Here is a 17751-nt window from a genome sequence, read left to right as displayed (position 1 = left end):
CTTAGGAAACTTACAATCATGGCAGAAGGCGAAGGGGAAGCAAGCTTGGACCTTCTCACATGGTGGCAGGAGAGAGAAGAGTGAGGAGTGAAGGGGGAAGAACTCCTTATAAAACCATCAGATCTTGTGAGAACTCACTATCATAAGAACAGCATGGGGAAAACCGCCCCCATGATCCAATCACCTCCCACCAGCTCTCTCCCCAGACAGGTGGGGGTTATGGGGATTACAATTCAAGACGAGATTTGGGTGGGAACACAAAACCTAACCACAGTTTCGTAGTCAACTTTTATCAATGCTTTCATGGGTGTTTCAATAAGAGGTATATTTTCTCTTCTTTTTTTTTTTTTTTTTTTTTTTTTTTTTTGGAGATGGAGTCTCACTGTCACCCAGGTTGAAGTGCAGTGGTGTGATCTTGGCTCACTGCAATCTCCACCTCCTGGGTTCAAGCAATTCTCCTGCCTCAGTCTCCCAAGTAGCTGGGATTACGGGCGTGTGCCACCACATCCAGTTAATTTTTGTATTTTTAGTAGAGATGGAGTTTCACCATGTTGGCCAAGCTGGTCTCAAACTCCTGACCTCAAGTGATCCACCCACCTAGGCCTCCCAAAGTGCTGGGATTACAGACATGAGCCACTACACCCAACCCAGAGGTGTATTTTCTGATTGAAGGATACACAATGCAATATTATCTCTTACATCAATCTGATGAGTTATTTGATTCAGATCCTTCATATTACTGTGTGACCTGTGGCTTATGCTAAAACCTTGGGCCACCCTTTATCCAATGTGGTTCAGTTCATTTACCTCTGCTCAGCCGGCCTTGTGCAAAGGTGATGTCAGAGTGTGGTCCCATCTCTCCTCTTTCTACCTTCCCCTCAGGCTGTTGGTTTGGGTTAGCAGCCTAGCTCAGACAACGTCAGGGCACAAGATCACTGGAGCCTCTTGACAGCCCAGGTTCCTGCCATGCTGGGGCTTGGAGACAGGCTCAGGGAGTGACCTTCTCTGATTCTCCAAGCCCACCTCTGTCCTGAGTTATCATATGTCCAGGTAAAGATGTAGGCCAGACCCTTCAGGACCCTGCCACTTACTTTTAAGAATCTTGCGTCCACTTGAGATCTGGGGAGTAAGGAGGGGCAGTTGAGATCTTCCTCAAGTTTTTTGCAAATATCTCTGAGTCTGCAAAGATACGCTTGCCAATTTGCTCAAATCTGCCACATTCATTATAGATGGGATACTCTTCCATAATTTGCTCTGCTATTTTGTTGTTGTTGTTGCTGCTGCTTGCAACAAAACAGGGTGGGGTGGGGTCTCACTCTGCCATCTTTTTGTCCTCATATTTATCTCTGCCAATTGCTTCTGACTGTTGTCACATTCTATGAAAGTTGACAGCTGGATTCTCACCAAATTGAGAGACTGTGTGTTGAATCGTCTGATTCAAAATAAATGCCATTCGTTCTGTGTATAGCTGGAACACCTCACAGGTCACTCTGAAACTGGAGTTCAGCAGGAGGCCTGTGTGCCTGCTGGTGACGACACACTAGGCAAGCGTGTTAAGATGTGGTGGAGAAAGAACATAGTGGCTTCACATCATAAGTCACAAGAAGAGAGAGATGCTCCCCGTTGTGTCTCACATGGGCGACTCTGCGTGGCCTCCAGATGAGCAGCAGCCAGGCTTTACCGGTTTAATGACGTTCTTTTTTGCTTCCTGTGCAACATCAGGGAGTTTATTGAGTTGTATATAAATACAGTGTTCTCACTGGGTATGGCAGCTTATGCCTGTAGTCCCAGCACTTTGGGAGGCTGAGGTGGTGGATCACTTGAGCCCAGAAGTCCAGGAACAGTCTGGGCAACATAGTGAGACCCCATCTCTACAAAATAATTTAAAAATTTTTTAACTTAAAAAAAATTAAAAATTAAACATAGTATTTTTAAAATGTCCCTGCTTTTCCTTTAATGTTTTACGTTTCACTTTCTCCTTTCCATTTTGTTCTTTTTATTCTGTCTCCTGATCCTGTAACAAATTTGTAAGCACCAGTACTTCTAATGTCCAGGAGGTGCTTTTATGACTCCACTTTCCCTCGAACAAGACCTTATTAGCTCTTTCGTTATAATTCTTTTTATTTATTTATTTATTTATTTTTGAGATGGAGTCTTGCTCTGTCACTCAGGCTGGAGTGCAGTGGCGCAATCTCGACTCACTGCACCATTCTCCTGCCTCAGCCTCCAGAGTAGCTGGGACTACAGGTGCCCACCACCACACCCAGCTAATTTTTTGTATTTTTAGTAGAGACGGGGTTTCACCATGTTAGCCAGGATGCTGTCGATCTCCTGACCTCATGATCTGCCCGCCTCAGCCTCCCAAAGTGCTGGTATTACAGGCATGAGCCCCTGAGCCCAGCCTTTCATTATAATTCTTACTTCCTCCTCAGTCTGTCTTTTACAAAAACATCTATTTTTTTAAATTATGTGTTATTATAAAACAGGCTAGAGAGCTTAAATTTATCTGATAGTTGACCATGCAGAAAGTTGATTTTTGATATGGCTACAAGTCAGAGGGCACCCTACCCCAATTTTTCTAGTTAATTCCAAAGTCCCTTTACAAAGGAGAAACTTGAAGGTAGGTGTTTGTTCATTGTCTTTTCTTCACCTCCTTATATATAGAAGTTGGTATTAGCCCAGAGGACTCTTTTATTTATTTTAACTGGTAATTATGATGTGAAAACTGGTAATTATGATGTGATATATGTATCAGTCAGGTTTCACCCAGTTATGCTGCAGGACAAACAGCCCCAAGATCTTAGCACCTTCCCACCACCATGGCCTATTTTTCACTCACATTATACATCAGCTGTCGCTCTGCCCCATGCCCTCTTCATTCTGGGATCCAGGCTGCAGGTGTAGCAGGACGAACCACAGACAAAACTCCTCAGACACCAGATTAAAGAAGGAAGAGGTTTTTTTATTCAGCGGGTAGTGATGGCAGACTCGTGTCTTAAGAGCTGAGCTCCCTGAAAAAGAAATACTTGGCCTTTTTAAAGGCTTACAACTTTAAGGGGTCCACGTGAAAGGGTGGTGATAAATCAAGCAAGCGTGGGAAACGTGACTGGGGGCTACATGCATCAGCAAACAGAACAAAAAGTTTTACAATGCTTTTTTCATACAGTGTCTGGAATTTACAGATAACACAAGTCGTTTAGGTCAGGGGTTGATGTTATTATTATTACTTTTTTTTAACTCCTAGGGCCGGGTGGTGGTGCCAAGGTTGTCTGACTGTTTATCTTACTTTTGTTTCTTTCTCTCTTTCCTCCTGTCTTGTGAACTAGGCAAGGCGGGGGGAGGGAGGCAGCAGGAGTAGTAGTCTCCTTCTACTTCCTTATCCCCCACTTTGAGGAGAGGGATAAGGAAGTGGTCTCCTTCCTTATTCCCTCCTTTGAGGAGAGGGATACAATGTAATACACTTGTGCTGAAGTTTTCTGATGAAGGATGGTAGCTACACAGGAACAGCTGTTACCTGGAACATTGACATTATCCTGGCAGAGGGAAAAGAGAAACGGCAGAACCATCCTCTCGCTCTTAAAGTTTCTGTTCAGGAGCACCAGGCCACTTCCACTCATCTTTCATTGGCTAAAGTAAATCCCATGGCTGCGCCTAATGTCAACGTCATGGGAAATAGAATCCTCCAGCAAGGATGATTTGTAGGGAAAGTCCAGTAGGAAGGACTGATATGGAGTGGCTGCAAATGTTTTAAACAAATAATGCAATCTACCAGAAGAACAAATAAGCAATCTACTATCTCTGCATTAACCTTGCACTTATTTCATTGTCCCTTGCATGTGTGTTTTTATTATGAAATATTACAGACATACAGAAAAGTGCATAAAACATCACTATATACTATAATGAATATGACTGAAAGGGCTGGTCCATACTGAGTTGAACACATCTTTTTTTCTTCTTCTTTTTGCTTTTTTTTTTTTTTTTTTTTTTGAGACGGAGTCTCACTCTGTCACCCAGGCTGGAGTGCACTGGTACGATCTCGGCTCACTGCAACCTCTGCCTCCCGGGTTCAGGCGATTCTCCTGCTTCAGCCACCCGAGTAGCTGGGATTACAGGCACACACCACCACACCCAGCTAATTTTCGTATTTTTAGTAAAGAAGGGGTTTTGCCACGTTGGCCTGGCTTGTCTCAAACTCTTGACCTCAAGTGATGTGCCCGCCACGGCCTCCCAAAGTGCTGGGATTATCAGCATGAGCCACCGTGCCTGACCGAACACATCTTTTTATGTACAGAGGGTAGAACTTATTTTCTGCAAAGTGCCAGAGGATCATTACAATGATTCAAGAGGTTTGTGAGTCCAAATGATAGTTATTGTCTAGAGAATCTCAGCTGTCCTTCTGTCCCCAGGGCCTTGGCTCTGTGTATCGGAGTTGCAGATGAGCTTCCTGAGGAATGAGATGGGCTGGCAGCTACTCAACCTGGCCATGGATCACTTCCTCCCAGCATGCACCAGTGAAAAGCAATGCCTGTTCATCTCACATGCACCGTTTCCCTCCAGCTGCTCCTCTGGATTTGAGCTTGGCCTGTGTCTTCCCAGGGCAATGACATAAAGGAATTCACAAACATAATGTTGACAAGAGGCCAGACACAAAAGACCACATGCTATATGATGCCATTTATATAACATTCAAAAATAGGCAAAACTAATCTATGTCATTAAAAGTCAGTGAGCAGTTTCCTTTGTAGGAGTGCTGACCGAATGAGAGATTGAGGGGGTGCTTCCACGGTGCAAGTAACGATATTTCTTGATCTGGGTGGTTACATGTTTGTGTCCATCTTGTGAAAATTCTTTGAGCTGTACAACATATGATTTGTGCATTTTTGTATATGTGTTAGATATCAAACTTTTAAAAAATATATTGGGTAAAAAGTGCTCAGAAATGCTGTTTTTATAATCATCACTTACCTGTCATCTAAGAAAGTCAATGTGTGTAAACTATGAAAAGTGATTTCTGGCTGGGTGTGGTGGCTCACATCTGTAATGCCACTGCTTTGTGTGGTGAGGTGGGAGGATGGCTTGAGCCCAGGAGTTTGAGGCTGCAGTGAGCTATGATTGTGCCACTGCACTCCAGCCTAGGCAACGCAGTGAGACCATCGCTATATATACATATAACAATTTCTGTTTATTGGCTGAAGTGATCTTATGACAATCATATCCAGCCGAGCCTTTGCACTAAATAGTTATATCAGTTGGGAATTAAATTCAACTGCAGGGAACCAAAAACAAACAAACAAACAAACAAACAAATAAAAGTGTCTCAGTCAAGACAGAGTTTGTTTTTCTTAATGAGGAATATGAAGAAAGGTAGTCCAGAGCTAACAGGGCAGCACCAGTGGGACATCAGGTACCCAGTCTCCTTCTGGCTTTTCTCTCCGCCATCCTGAGAATGTGACCTTCTTCCTCATGCTCACAAGGGGGACGCTGTGCTCCAGTCATCATGCACGTTCCAGGAGGAAAGAAAGAGAAGATCTAAGAGAAAAATGGACAAGTTAGACAAGTCTAATCCCTTTTAAAGGGTTTTTTCAGGAGCCCACCTCTTCCTGATTCAGGCGTGGTCGCTCAGCAACCTCCTACCATGCAGGCAGCTACTCCAGGACCCAGTTCCTGCAGTGCATGGCAGCCAGCAGCACCACAAGGCCAGCAGCTTCCTGCAGTGTCTTTTTTTTTTTGGCGATTTTGTAGCAGAGTGCCTCTAGTGAGACACCATTCTGTGAATAGCTTTCTCTCACTCCATAGAAGACAGTTTCCTGGAAAGTTCCAGAGGACAGATTTCTAGCAGATTCTACCAGCAAACACCGCAGCGGCTTCTCTGCCATCCAGGGAACCACAGCTGTGCCCTCTGCAACAAAGTCTGGATCTCAGCCTTGCGAGAATGGGGGTAGAGAGTTGGAGGGAACTTTTTCTTAGTCCTGAGAATGGTGGCTGCTCTTTATTTTTTTATTTTATTTTTCAGACAGGTGCTCTCTCTGTCACCCAGGCTGGAATGCAGTGGCACAGTCTTGGCTGCAGTCACTGCAACCTCCGCCTGCTGGGCTCAAGCGATCCTCCCACTTCAGTCTCCCAGCTAGCTGGGACTACAGGCACACACCATGCGCAGCTAATTTTATTTTTTGTAGAAATGGGGTCTTGCTATGTTGCCCAGGCTGGTCTGGAACTCCTGGGCTCAAGTGATCCTCCTGCTTCAGCTCCTAAAGTGCAGGGATTACAGGCATGAGCCACTGTGCCTGGCCTATTACTATTTTAATAGTTCTTGGTTTGCTCTTCAGAAAACTGGGGCGGGATTTTCTCTTCACCTTGAAGAGTGAATCATCTCTGGTTTAGGAACCCCAAAGTGAATTCTAACTCCTGTGAGGTCTTGGGGCATCCAGAAAAGTCACTATGAAGTGATAGGAAGATAGCGGTGGTGAAAGGCCCAATTCCAAGGAGGAAAGAGGAGGTACCAAGTGCTCGTGGTAGATGTGAGCTTGAATTCACCAAAGCCCAGCTGTGAGTTTCTTCAGAAAGGAAACTCCGTTGAAAGTGCAGCCTGCAGCGCCATCTTTTGGCCATGTCTGGGAATGTCACAACTGGAAGGAACACTGTAGGCAACTGGTCACCTAGGATGCTGGCGAACCCTGCAAGTTCTTAGGCACACTCTCAGAGGTACCGACTCAGCAGGTTTGGAGGATTCACATGTTTATCATATCCCTCCGGGTATTCTCGTGTAAGTCGTTCAGTAATCCCCTACCTCCCCGCATCTGGAAGCCCTATTTTAAAGTTGTCAACAGGCCAGGCGCAGTGGCTCACGCCTGTAATCCTAACATTTGGGAGGCCAAGGTGGTCAGGAGTTCAAGATCAGCCTGGCCAACATGGTGAAACCCCGTCTCTACTGAAAACACAAAAATTAGCCGGGCGTGGTGGCACATGCCTGTAATCCCAGCTACTCGGGAGGCTGTGGCAGGAGAATCGCTTGAACCCAGGAGGTGGAGGTTGCAGGGAGCTGAGATCGTGCCATTGTACTGCAGCCTGGGCGACCGAGTGATACTCCATCTCAAAAAAACATAAATAAATAAATAAATAAAGTTGTCAACAAAAATGTGCACAAGGCTGTGATGCACTGAATAGGTCACCGTGGTGCCCCAAAACACCTAACCCAAATCTAACCATGAGGAAACATGAGTCAAACCCAAAAAGGAACTTTCTACGACATGACTAGTCTTCACTTTTAAAAAATGTCGAGGTCATGAGATACAAAGAAAGGCTGGGGAAATATTACCGACTCAAGGAGACTCTGAGACGGGGCAAATGAATGCAAGAGATGATCGGAGATTTTGTTTTGTCATATAGGACACTGTAGGAAAATTGACAAAATCTGAATACGGTCTGATCATTAGATAATAGTACTGTACCAATGTTAATTTCATGATTTTGATACTTTTACTATATTTGTATATTTGTACTAATTTGTACCAATTGTACTATATTTGTACAATTATAGTATAATTGTATATAGGAGAACGTCCTTGCTTTTAAAAAATGCACACTGAAGTATTAAGGGGTAAAAGGCCAACAAGTCTGCATTTGACTCACAAACAGTTCAGGGGGAAATATGTATATACATGTTTATATGTTTCTATGTGTGTACGTATATGTCAATGTATATATTTGTGTTTTTTTCTGGTTTTTTTTTTGTTTTGTTTTTTGTTTTTTGAGACGGAGTCTCACTCTGTCACCCAGGCTGGAGTGCAGTGGCACAATCTCGGTTCACTGCAACCTCCGCCTCCCAGGTTCAGGCAGTTCTCCCAGGTTCAGGCAGCCTCCTGAGTAGCTACGACTACAGGCGCCCGCCACCATGCCTGGCTTTTATTTTACTTCACTAATTTATTTTATTTTATTTTATTTTATTTATTATTTTATTTTATTTTATTTTATTTTTGTATTTTTAGTAGAGGCGGGGTTTCACCGTGTTAGCCAGGATAGTCTCGATCTCCTGACCTCGTGATCCACCCGCCTTGACCTCCCAAAGTGCTGGAATTACAGGCATGAGCCACTGCGCCTAGTCCTGTTTTTTTCTTTACGTCTTTATGTATATATTTGTAATCTTGGTGAAAGGTATTCAGGAATTCTTCGTGCTACTTTTGCAACTTTTCTAAAGTCTAAATTTATTTTTTTAATGAGGAGTTAATTTTTTCCAAGCCTCCTGAAAAATAGCGTTATAATGCCACCATTCAATTACACGGTAAGACAGTAATACCCCACCTTTCTATGGAGCCCTTGGTAGGTGCCAGGCATGTGCTAATTTGAGGTTTATCTCATTGAATCCTCACAGCAATCCTGCGAGGAGATGTTATCATGACCCCCAATTTTCAGATGACGAAACCTTCAGCTCAGAGAGGTGAAGTGACTTGCCCAGGGTAACACAGCCAGTAAGTAATGAAACTGGGTGGCTGTGCTCTCCGAATCCAGAGTAATTTAAAAAGTACAAGTAGCAGCACGTAGGGTCCACAACACTGGATGGCAGGGTCGCACTGTTCAGAGGACTGGGGACCGCTCCCATGGCTGCAGATTGAACTCTACAACCACCTTCAAATGTGCCTGGCCCTTTGCTATGCCTCTGCCCACCCTTCTGCTGCTCCTGGCATGTCCTGCTCACTGTCTCCACCAGTCCCTCTCCTACTTCCTGTTCTGGAATAGACTATCTGTTCCCCCATGTCCCCTTCCCAAGCTCCCTACCTGGGAGAACACTCTCCCTGCTCTGTGGTTCCACAGCCCTATACCTGTCCCTTTCTCAGGGACCATCCCAGTGTTTTTGTTTTGTTTTTTTGTTTTTGTGTGTTTTTTGTTTTGTTTTGTTTTTGAGACAGAATCTCACTGTATTGCCCAGGCTGGAGTGTAGTGGTGCAATCTCAGCTCACCACCACCTCTGCCTCCCAGGTTCAAGCAATTCTCCTGCCTCAGCCTCCCGAGTAGCTGGGATTACAGGCACATGCCACCACGCCCAGCTAATTTTTGTATTTTTAGTAGAGACGGGTTTCACCATATTGGCCAGGCTGGACTCAAACTCCTGACTTCAGATGATCCGCCTGCCTTGGCCTCCCAAAGTGCTGGGATTACAGGTGTGAGCCGCTGCATCCAGTAGACTATCCCACTCTTTATCTCCTGCTGCAATTCTCCTGGCAAAGCAGAAGAGTGTAGCTGTAGCTAGCTCCAGCTGGGGACTCAGCCAGGCCTGGATCCAAAACCTGGCTTTATCTATCACTGGCTATCTGATCTTGGGCAAGTCACTCGGCCTTTCTTAGCATCTATGTTAGTCTGTTCTGCATTCAATACCTGAGACTGGGCAATCTGTAAAGAAAAGAGGTTTATTGCCGGGCACAGTGGCTCACGCCTGTAATTCCAGCACTTTAGGAGGCCGAGGCAGGCAGATCACAAGGTCAGGAGATCGAGACCGTCCTGGCTAACACGGTGAAACCCCATCTCTACTAAAAATACACAAAATTAGCCGGACGTGGTGGTGGGCATCTGTAGTCCCAGCTACTTGGCAGGCTGAGGCAGGAGAATGGCATGAACCCGGGAGGCGGAGCTTGCAATGAGCTGAGATCGCGCCACTACGCTCCAGCCTAGGTGACAGAGTGAGACTCTGTCTCAAAAAAAAAAAAAAAAAAAAGAGGTTTATTTGGCTCCCAGTTCTTCAGGCTGTACAAGCATGGCACCAGCATCTGCTCAGCAGAGGCCTGCTCAGGTGAGGCCTTAGAAGCTTCCAATCGTGGCAGAAGGCAAAGGAAGAGCAGGTGCATCACATAGCAAGAGAGGGAGTGAAGAGAGAGAGGAGGAGGTACAGGCTCCTTTAAACAACTGGCTCTCTCGTGAACTAACAGCAAGGACTCACTTATTACCATGGGGAGGGCACCAAGCCACTTAAGAGGGATCCACCACCAATGACTCAGACACCTCCCAACAGGGTCCATGTCCAACATTAGGGATCACATTTCACCATGAGATATGGAGGGGACAAATATTCAAACCGTATCAGCATCTTTTAAGTCAAACAGGTATTATAACCCAATTCATTATAAAGAGTTATTGGGCATTTAATAACATCTGACAAGCAACAAGTACTTAATAAGTCTTAGCTACTATTTTTATGTCCAATCTCCATGACTGTTTTACATTTTTTTCACAAAAATTAGTTATAAGCATGTGTTGAAGTTTTGTTTTAAGCTTGTCACAAAGCCAAGTCAGTAGTTCCCTTTTGTTATGGATATTTCAAAGGAAAATAGAATGGTTGGATAATCATTATTAAACTGAATACAAGACAAAGAATGTGTGATAATCATCCAAGTGTTTGGGTAGCTAATTTCCCCAAAGAGGTTTTAATCTTGTTAAAGTTTATCAGAAAATTGCTTAAGCATTTATCAGGAATGCTCATGTCCTCCCAGAAGGAGGTTGTGAATTGTATCACGAAAGTGTTCTATCCCAGGCTGTGATTGGGACACTTTTCTTTTTTTTTTTTTTTTTTTGAGACAGAGTCTGGCTCTGCCGCCCAGGCTGGAGTGCAGTGGCCGGATCTCAGCTCACTGCAAGCTCCGCCTCCTGGGTTCACGCCATTCTCCTGCCTCAGCCTCCCGAGTAGTTGGGACTACAGGCGCCCGCCACCGCGCCCGGCTAGTTTTTTGTATTTTTTAGCAGAGACGGGGTTTCACCGTGTTAGCCAGGATGGTCTCGATCTCCTGACCTCGTGATCCGCCCGTCTCGGCCTCCCAAAGTGCTGGGATTACAGGCTTGAGCCACCGCGCCCGGCCTGGGACACTTTTCTTAATCATACCCTTAAGAATTGGCAGAGCACCATGTCTCACTCCTGTAATACCAGCACTTTGCGAGGCCGAGGCAGGCAGATCACTTGAGGCCAGAAGTTCAAGACCAGCCTGGCCAACATGGTGACACCCCATCTCTACTAAAAAAGAAATACAAAAATCAGCTGGGCAAGGTGGCATGTACCTGTAATCCCAGCTACTGGGGAGGTTGAGGCATGAGAATCACTTGAACCCGGGAGGCAGAAGTTGCAGTGTGCTGAGATCACACCACTGCACTCCAGCCTGGGTGACAGAGCGAGACTCCGTCTCAAAACAAAACAAAAGAATCATGGCCGACATTTCCTGAGCCTTCACTATGCATCTAGTCTGCAGCTGTGTCAGAGGCCTGGCTTTGAAGCAGGTTCTGGATGCATTGCATCATTGATGCCCTCCACTCCCCAGCATGCTCAGTTCAGTGTACGACTCTGCAGGTGTCTACAACATGCTGATGAGATGGGTGAGTGGGAGCAGTGGCCATCATGTCCCAGGCCTTTGCACAATGTGGAACACACAACACCCTCTCCATACCACCAAGATGGAAATAAACAGGTTTCTGAGAGTAGAAAGACCACCCACTGCTCTCCCAGTTTCACTGGGTATGAGTTTGTGCTATTTGGGAGAATGTGACATGCTAGGTGCTTTGTCCAACACCATAAAGTAGGTTCCTTGTCAGGGAGATAACAAGGCACTTTGTTCTGGCCACAGAGCCTGGTAGAGCATCCAAAGGCTCATTATCAAGCATGGATTCCTTTCCTCTGACGGACAATGAAGAATTGGATCCAAGTTGCTCATTAAGTTCCTTAGGGAGTTGTTGGACATCTTGCCACTGTATGAACAAACAGATGGACCTGGCTGCTGGCTGCAAGGATATTTTGGAAAAAGCAGGTCTGCCTACCCATTATGAAGACTAAAATATTATACTGGGATAGGGTGCATCATCTCCAAGCTGGTTTGGGGGTGAGGTCAGTGGTTCTCAAAGTGCGGTCCTCTGAACAGCAGCATCGGCATACCCTGGAAATTTGTTTGAAAGGAGAATGAGCCCGGGTGCGGTGGCTCACACCTGTAATCCCAGCATTTTGGGAGGCCGAGGCAGGCCAAGGTCAGGAGTTCAAGACCAGCCTGGCCAACATGGCGAAACCCTGTATGTACTAAAAGTACAAAAATTAGCAGGGCGTGGTGGCACACGCCTGTAGTCCCAGATACTCCAGAGGCTGAGGCAGAATTGATTGAACCCGGCCGGGCGCGGTGGCTTAAGCCTGTAATCCCAGCACTTTGGGAGGCCGAGACGGGCGGATCACGAGGTCACAAGATCAAGACCATCCTAGCTAACATGGTGAAACCCCGTCTCTACTAAAAAAATACAAAAAACTAGCCGGGCGAGGTGGCGGGCGCCTGTAGTCCCAGCTACTCCGGAGGCTGAGGCAGAATGGCGTGAACCCGAGAGGCGGAGCTTGCAGTGAGCTGAGATCTGGCCACTGCACTCCAGCCTGGGCGACAGCAAGACTCCATCTCAAAAAAAAAAAAAAAAAAAAAGGAATTGCTTGAACCCGGGAGGCAGAGGTTGCAGTGAGCCGAGACCACGCCACTGCACTCTAGCCTGGGTGACAGAGTGAGACTCTGTCTCAAAAAAAAAAAAAAAAAAAAAAGAAGTCAGAATGCTTAGTCCCCATCCCAAATCTACTGAATCAGAAACTCAGGGGAGGAGCCCAACAATCTGTGCTTTAACAAGCATTGTAGGTGATTTGGATGCATACTCAAGTTTGAGTTGAACTGAATTTTTTTTTTTTTTTTTGAGACAGAATCTCACTCTGTCACCCAGGCTGGAGTGAAGTGGTATGATTGTGGTTCACTGCAACCTCTGCCTCCTGGGTTCAAGTGATTCTCGGGCCTCAGCCTCCCGAGTAGCTGAGATTACAGACACACACCATCACACCAGCTAATTTTTTTGTACTTTTAGTAGACAGGGTTTCACCATGTTGGCCAGGCTAGTCTTCTCAGGCAAACCACCACCACGGCCTCCCAAAGTGCTAGGATTACAGGCATGAGCCGCTGCACCCGGCCCTGAGTTGAACTAAATGGTAATATCTTTTCCTCTTTTCTTCTTATTTCACTTCCTAGCATCTTCTCTTTCTCACCATCCTCTCCCATCCCTTCTCCCTCACAAACCAGCAACACCTTCTCAGAAGCCACTGGGGTTTGATCTAAGCGCTCAGGTGGGTTGCAACATCTTTTGAGAGATGACCAGGGTGGGAGATGATCAAACTCCAGAACACTGTTAAGTTCTCCCAGTGGAACCTCTGAAAGCAGACCTGCCTGGATGAGCTAGGAGACATCTTGACGACCATGACAGCACGTATTTCTGAGGCAGAAACAAATCCAGGCCAGAGTGTGGAGCCTGTGCTGTCCTGGGGCCAGCTTTAATTGATCATAAGAATGTTTGGGGCAAAATGGCATAGGATAAGAACAGCAGTGGGAGAAAAGGCGAAAGCCATAGGTTACCACAGAGAGGCCTGGAGCAATGGAGCTATTCAGAGAAAAATACAACAAACAGCCACCAGGGTGGATTTGTTAGAACACATCAGCATTGGTCGGGTGCAGCGGCTCTCGCCTGTAATCCCAGCACCTTGGGAGGCCAATGCGGGCGGATCATCTGAGGTCAGGAGTTCGAGACCAGCCTGGCCAACACGGTGAAACCTCATCTCTACTAAAAATACAAAAATTAGCCGGGTGTGGGGGTGCGTGCCTGTAGTCCCAGCTACTCAGGAGGCTGAGGCAGGAGAATCGCTTGAACCCAGGCGGCGGAGGTTGTAGTGGGCAAAGATCACGCCAGAGTACTCTAGCCTGGGTGTCAACAGCGAGACTACATCTCAAAGAAAAAGAGAACATATCAGCATTTACTGAAGACTCAAACGGACTTCCTACACATCTGGGGCTGATATTCGGAGGATGTTCAAGGAAAGGGTGACTTCTGAAGGTTGGAGAACAAGGGATACTCCTATAACACATGGAAAAAGAAGATACAGCCCAACGACTCGTTTCAATAAATATTTGCCAAGTGCCAGCAATTCGCCAGGGCACATGCTGGATTTTTAAGCAGGGTGCAGATCTGGTACCTCACTCCGGTACTGTGGCACCTGCTAGGAAACTCTTCAGCCACATCCTCAGCCACCTCTGGGTTGACATAGACCATTCAGGATCCCAGGGCAGCTCCGGGATGCTAAAGTCCAAAGGACTGAATTGCTATGGACTGAACTTTGTACTCCCAAAAGTCACATATTGAAGCCTGATATGGTTCGGCTGTGTCAACACCCAAATCTCACCCTGCATGATAATAATCCGCACATGTCAAAGGCAGGGCCAGGTAGAGACAACTGAATCAAGGGGGTGGTTTCCTCCATACTGTTCTCGTGGTAGTCTCAGGAGATCGGATGGTTTTATAAACGTTGAGTTCCCCTGAACAAGCTCTCTTGCCTGCCACCATTAGTAAGACGTGACTTTGCTCCTTATTCACCTTTCGCCATGATTGTGAGGCCTCCCCAGCCATGTGGGAACTGTGAATCAAATAACCTCCTTCCTTTATAAATTACCCAGTCTCGGGTATGTCTTTATTAGCAGCCTGAGAACAGACTAATACAAAGCCTAACCCTCAATGTAATTGTATCTATAGATAGGGCCTTTAAGGAGGTAATTAAGGTTAAATGAGGTCATAAGGGTGGAGCCATAATCTGACAGAATTAGTGCCCTTATAAGAAGAGACACCAGGGAGGCCATTCTCTCTCTCCACCATAGGAGGACACAGCAAGGCGGCCATCTGCAAGCCAGGAAGAGAGCTCTCATCAGAAACTGAATCAGCCAGCACCTTGATTTTGGACTTCCTGGCCCCCAGAACATTGAGAAAATTAACTTCTGTTGTTTAAATCACCCAATCTATGGAATTTTGTTATGGCAGCCGAAGCTGGCGAAGATACCTCCCTCTGCCCACCCACACCAAGCTGTCCCGTTGCCATGGCTATACCACAGTTTAGGGCAGGGGGCAATTCAAGAGGTGGCCTCTTGCTAAATGGGAAGCAAAGTCAAGGTCTCCTCTCTTGTTCTCAGTGTTCTCTCTAATATACTTGCACCCTCTCCAAGTCAAAGTCCAGAGAAGGGAAATTGGGACACCCATGTGAGCCTCTTGTCATCTGCTTCTCTGTTCCCCTTCTTCTTCCTTAATCCCTTAAAAAAAAAAAAAAAAAAGCATCAGGTAAAAACCTTTTGTGATCCCTAATTATATCTTTATTCTTTCTGACTCCAGCTAAGCCTTCATGGTAGACAAAAGTGTCTACTTCACATCCCTGAAAAATTTTATGGGAATAGATTCTCCAAGTTTGCTTACTGGTTATAAAGGAGCAATAATTTAAATTAAAAAAAAAAAAAAAATTGAAGAACTCTGCCTTGCAAGGCTGTTGTCCTATTGCATAATCCTATTTTTGAACGGTAAAGGCTGACTGACACTGTGGTCTTCCTTGGCATTCAAATCTCCCCCTAGCCAAAAGGATGCCCTCAGTATATTAGAGAAACTATGATGTTCTGGGAAAGAAAAAAGAGAAAGGCATGTTAAAATAAAAAATGTATCACCCCAATTTGCATATATACATACAAATCTTTTTTTTTTTTTGAGATGGAGTTTCACTCCTGTTGCCCAGGCTGGAGTGCTATAGTGCGATCTCAGCTCACTGGAACCTCCACCTCCCAGGTTCAAGCGATTCTCCTGCTTCAGCCTCCCGAATAGCTGAGATTACAGGCGCCCGCCACCACACCTGGCTAATTTTTGTATTTCCAGTAGATATGAGGTTTCACCATGTTGGCCAGGCTGGTTTCAAATAAATCTTTTAACCAAAAAAAAATGGTATATCACATTTTACATACTTCCCTGCTCTGAGCTTCATTCACCTAAAATTGTATCTTCACCTTTCTCTCTGGGAACATAGATATCTATCTTGCTGTCTACCTCTATCTCCCTAGTCCAAGTCACCAATATCTCTCACCTACACAACTGCCATAATCTTCCAACTGGTCACCCTGCTTCCACTCTTGCCCTGGTATAATCCATTCTCCAAACAGGAAAAAAAAGAAAAAAAAATTTAAATAAAATTTGCTAATGTCAAGACTTCTGCCTCTAAATAGAAGGGAGTAGTTGACAGGCCAATGTTCCTGCTAAGAACTGGAAAGGGTGGATAAAATAGAAAACCATCGTTTTAAAGGCATCAGAGAGCTCTGGAGGCAAAGGACTAGAGACATTAAAATTCCAGAAAGGGGACGAGGCGTGGTAGCTGATACCTGTAATCCCAGTACTTTGGAGGTCAAGGTGAAAGGACAGCTTGAGCCTAGGAGGAGTTTGAGACCAGACAGGGTCTCAACATAGCAAGACCCTGTCTCTTACAAAAATTAATAAGCAGCTGGGCACAGTGGCTCACACCTGTAATCCCAGCACTTTTGGAGGCCAAGGTGGGTGTATCACGAGGTCAGGAGTTCAAGACCAGCCCGGCCAGACAATGAAACCCCATCTCTACTAAAAATACAATAGCCAGGCATGGTGACGAGTGCCTGTAATTCCAGCTACTTGGGAGGCTGAGGCAGATAATTGCTTGAACCCGAGAGATGGAAGTTGCAGTGAGCCGAGATCTCACCACTGCACTCCAGCCTGGGTAACAGAGCAAGACTCCATCTCAAAAAAAAGAAAAAAAATTAGCTGGGCATGTTGGTGCAAAGCTCAGCTTCCCAAGCAGCTGAGATTAAAGATAACCATTAGCATTCTTTCATATTTTTAAATTACGGTATTTATAGTTTTGGACATAATGCTATTGCACAGTTAATAAACTACACTATAGTATAAACTTAATTTTTTTACACAAGGGTCTTCACTATGTTGTCCAGGCTGGCTTTGAACTCCTGGGCTCGAGCAATCCTCTGCCTTAGCCTCTAGAGTAGCTGGGACTACAGGTGCATGTGCCACCACACCTGGCTAAAATAACTTTAATGCAGTGGGAAACCAGAAAATGTGTGCAATTCACTTTATTGCAGTGGTCTGGAACGAAGCCTCTAAAATACAGCTACATATACTTATCTGGGCTGGGATCTCCTTGAGGGCACAAACTGCCTTACTCACCTAGTATCCTTTCCTCTAGCTTAGCGTCTGGCTCCCAAGTAAATGCACAATGCTTTTTGAGCGAATGAGCCTCACTCTCCCAGCTTTCCATTCTCCTCTCAGTTCTGCTGTGGAGTCTCCCACCAGCTGCTTCCCAGGCCCTCATACTCAGCACACAGCCCAGCAAGGGCCACGCCTCCTTGACCTAATCCTGGCTCTTGGGCCACCTTGGTCAATGGACTGCCCTTCTCAGAGTTCTTCAGGCCCTGAAGACCTGGGATGGCTCCTGCCTCACATGCAACAGTGGCAAGAGGCACACATGATGATCTAATGCCAGATGAAATATGCAGACTTAGGTACTGGCCTGTATTCTACTGCTATCCCCTCCACTGTGGCAGACATCAGTCATCAGTTACAGCTTCCTCAAGTGGACCCAGATTCCTTCCCCTGGCATCTGTTCAAGCAGCCACAGCCAGTTGGCTAAAGGTGGCAAACAGAAGTCAGAGGATGGTCCTCAAAAGCCAACGCAGAAAAAGGACCTGTGATTTCTGGATCCTTCTGCAGGGAACCGACTGGTGGTGTGGTGCCTTTAAACATCAAGAATGCCTGCCCCTTAGGCCAGGCATGGTGGTTCACATCTGTAATCTCAACACTTTGGAAGGCCAAGGCGGGCGGTTTACTTGAGGTCAGGAGTTCAAGACCAGCTGACCAACAAGGCAAAACCCCCAT

Source organism: Macaca nemestrina, chromosome 15 (assembly GCF_043159975.1).
Source record: "Macaca nemestrina isolate mMacNem1 chromosome 15, mMacNem.hap1, whole genome shotgun sequence".
Classification (NCBI taxonomy): domain Eukaryota; kingdom Metazoa; phylum Chordata; class Mammalia; order Primates; family Cercopithecidae; genus Macaca; species Macaca nemestrina.
This window is presented reverse-complemented; position numbering follows the sequence as displayed.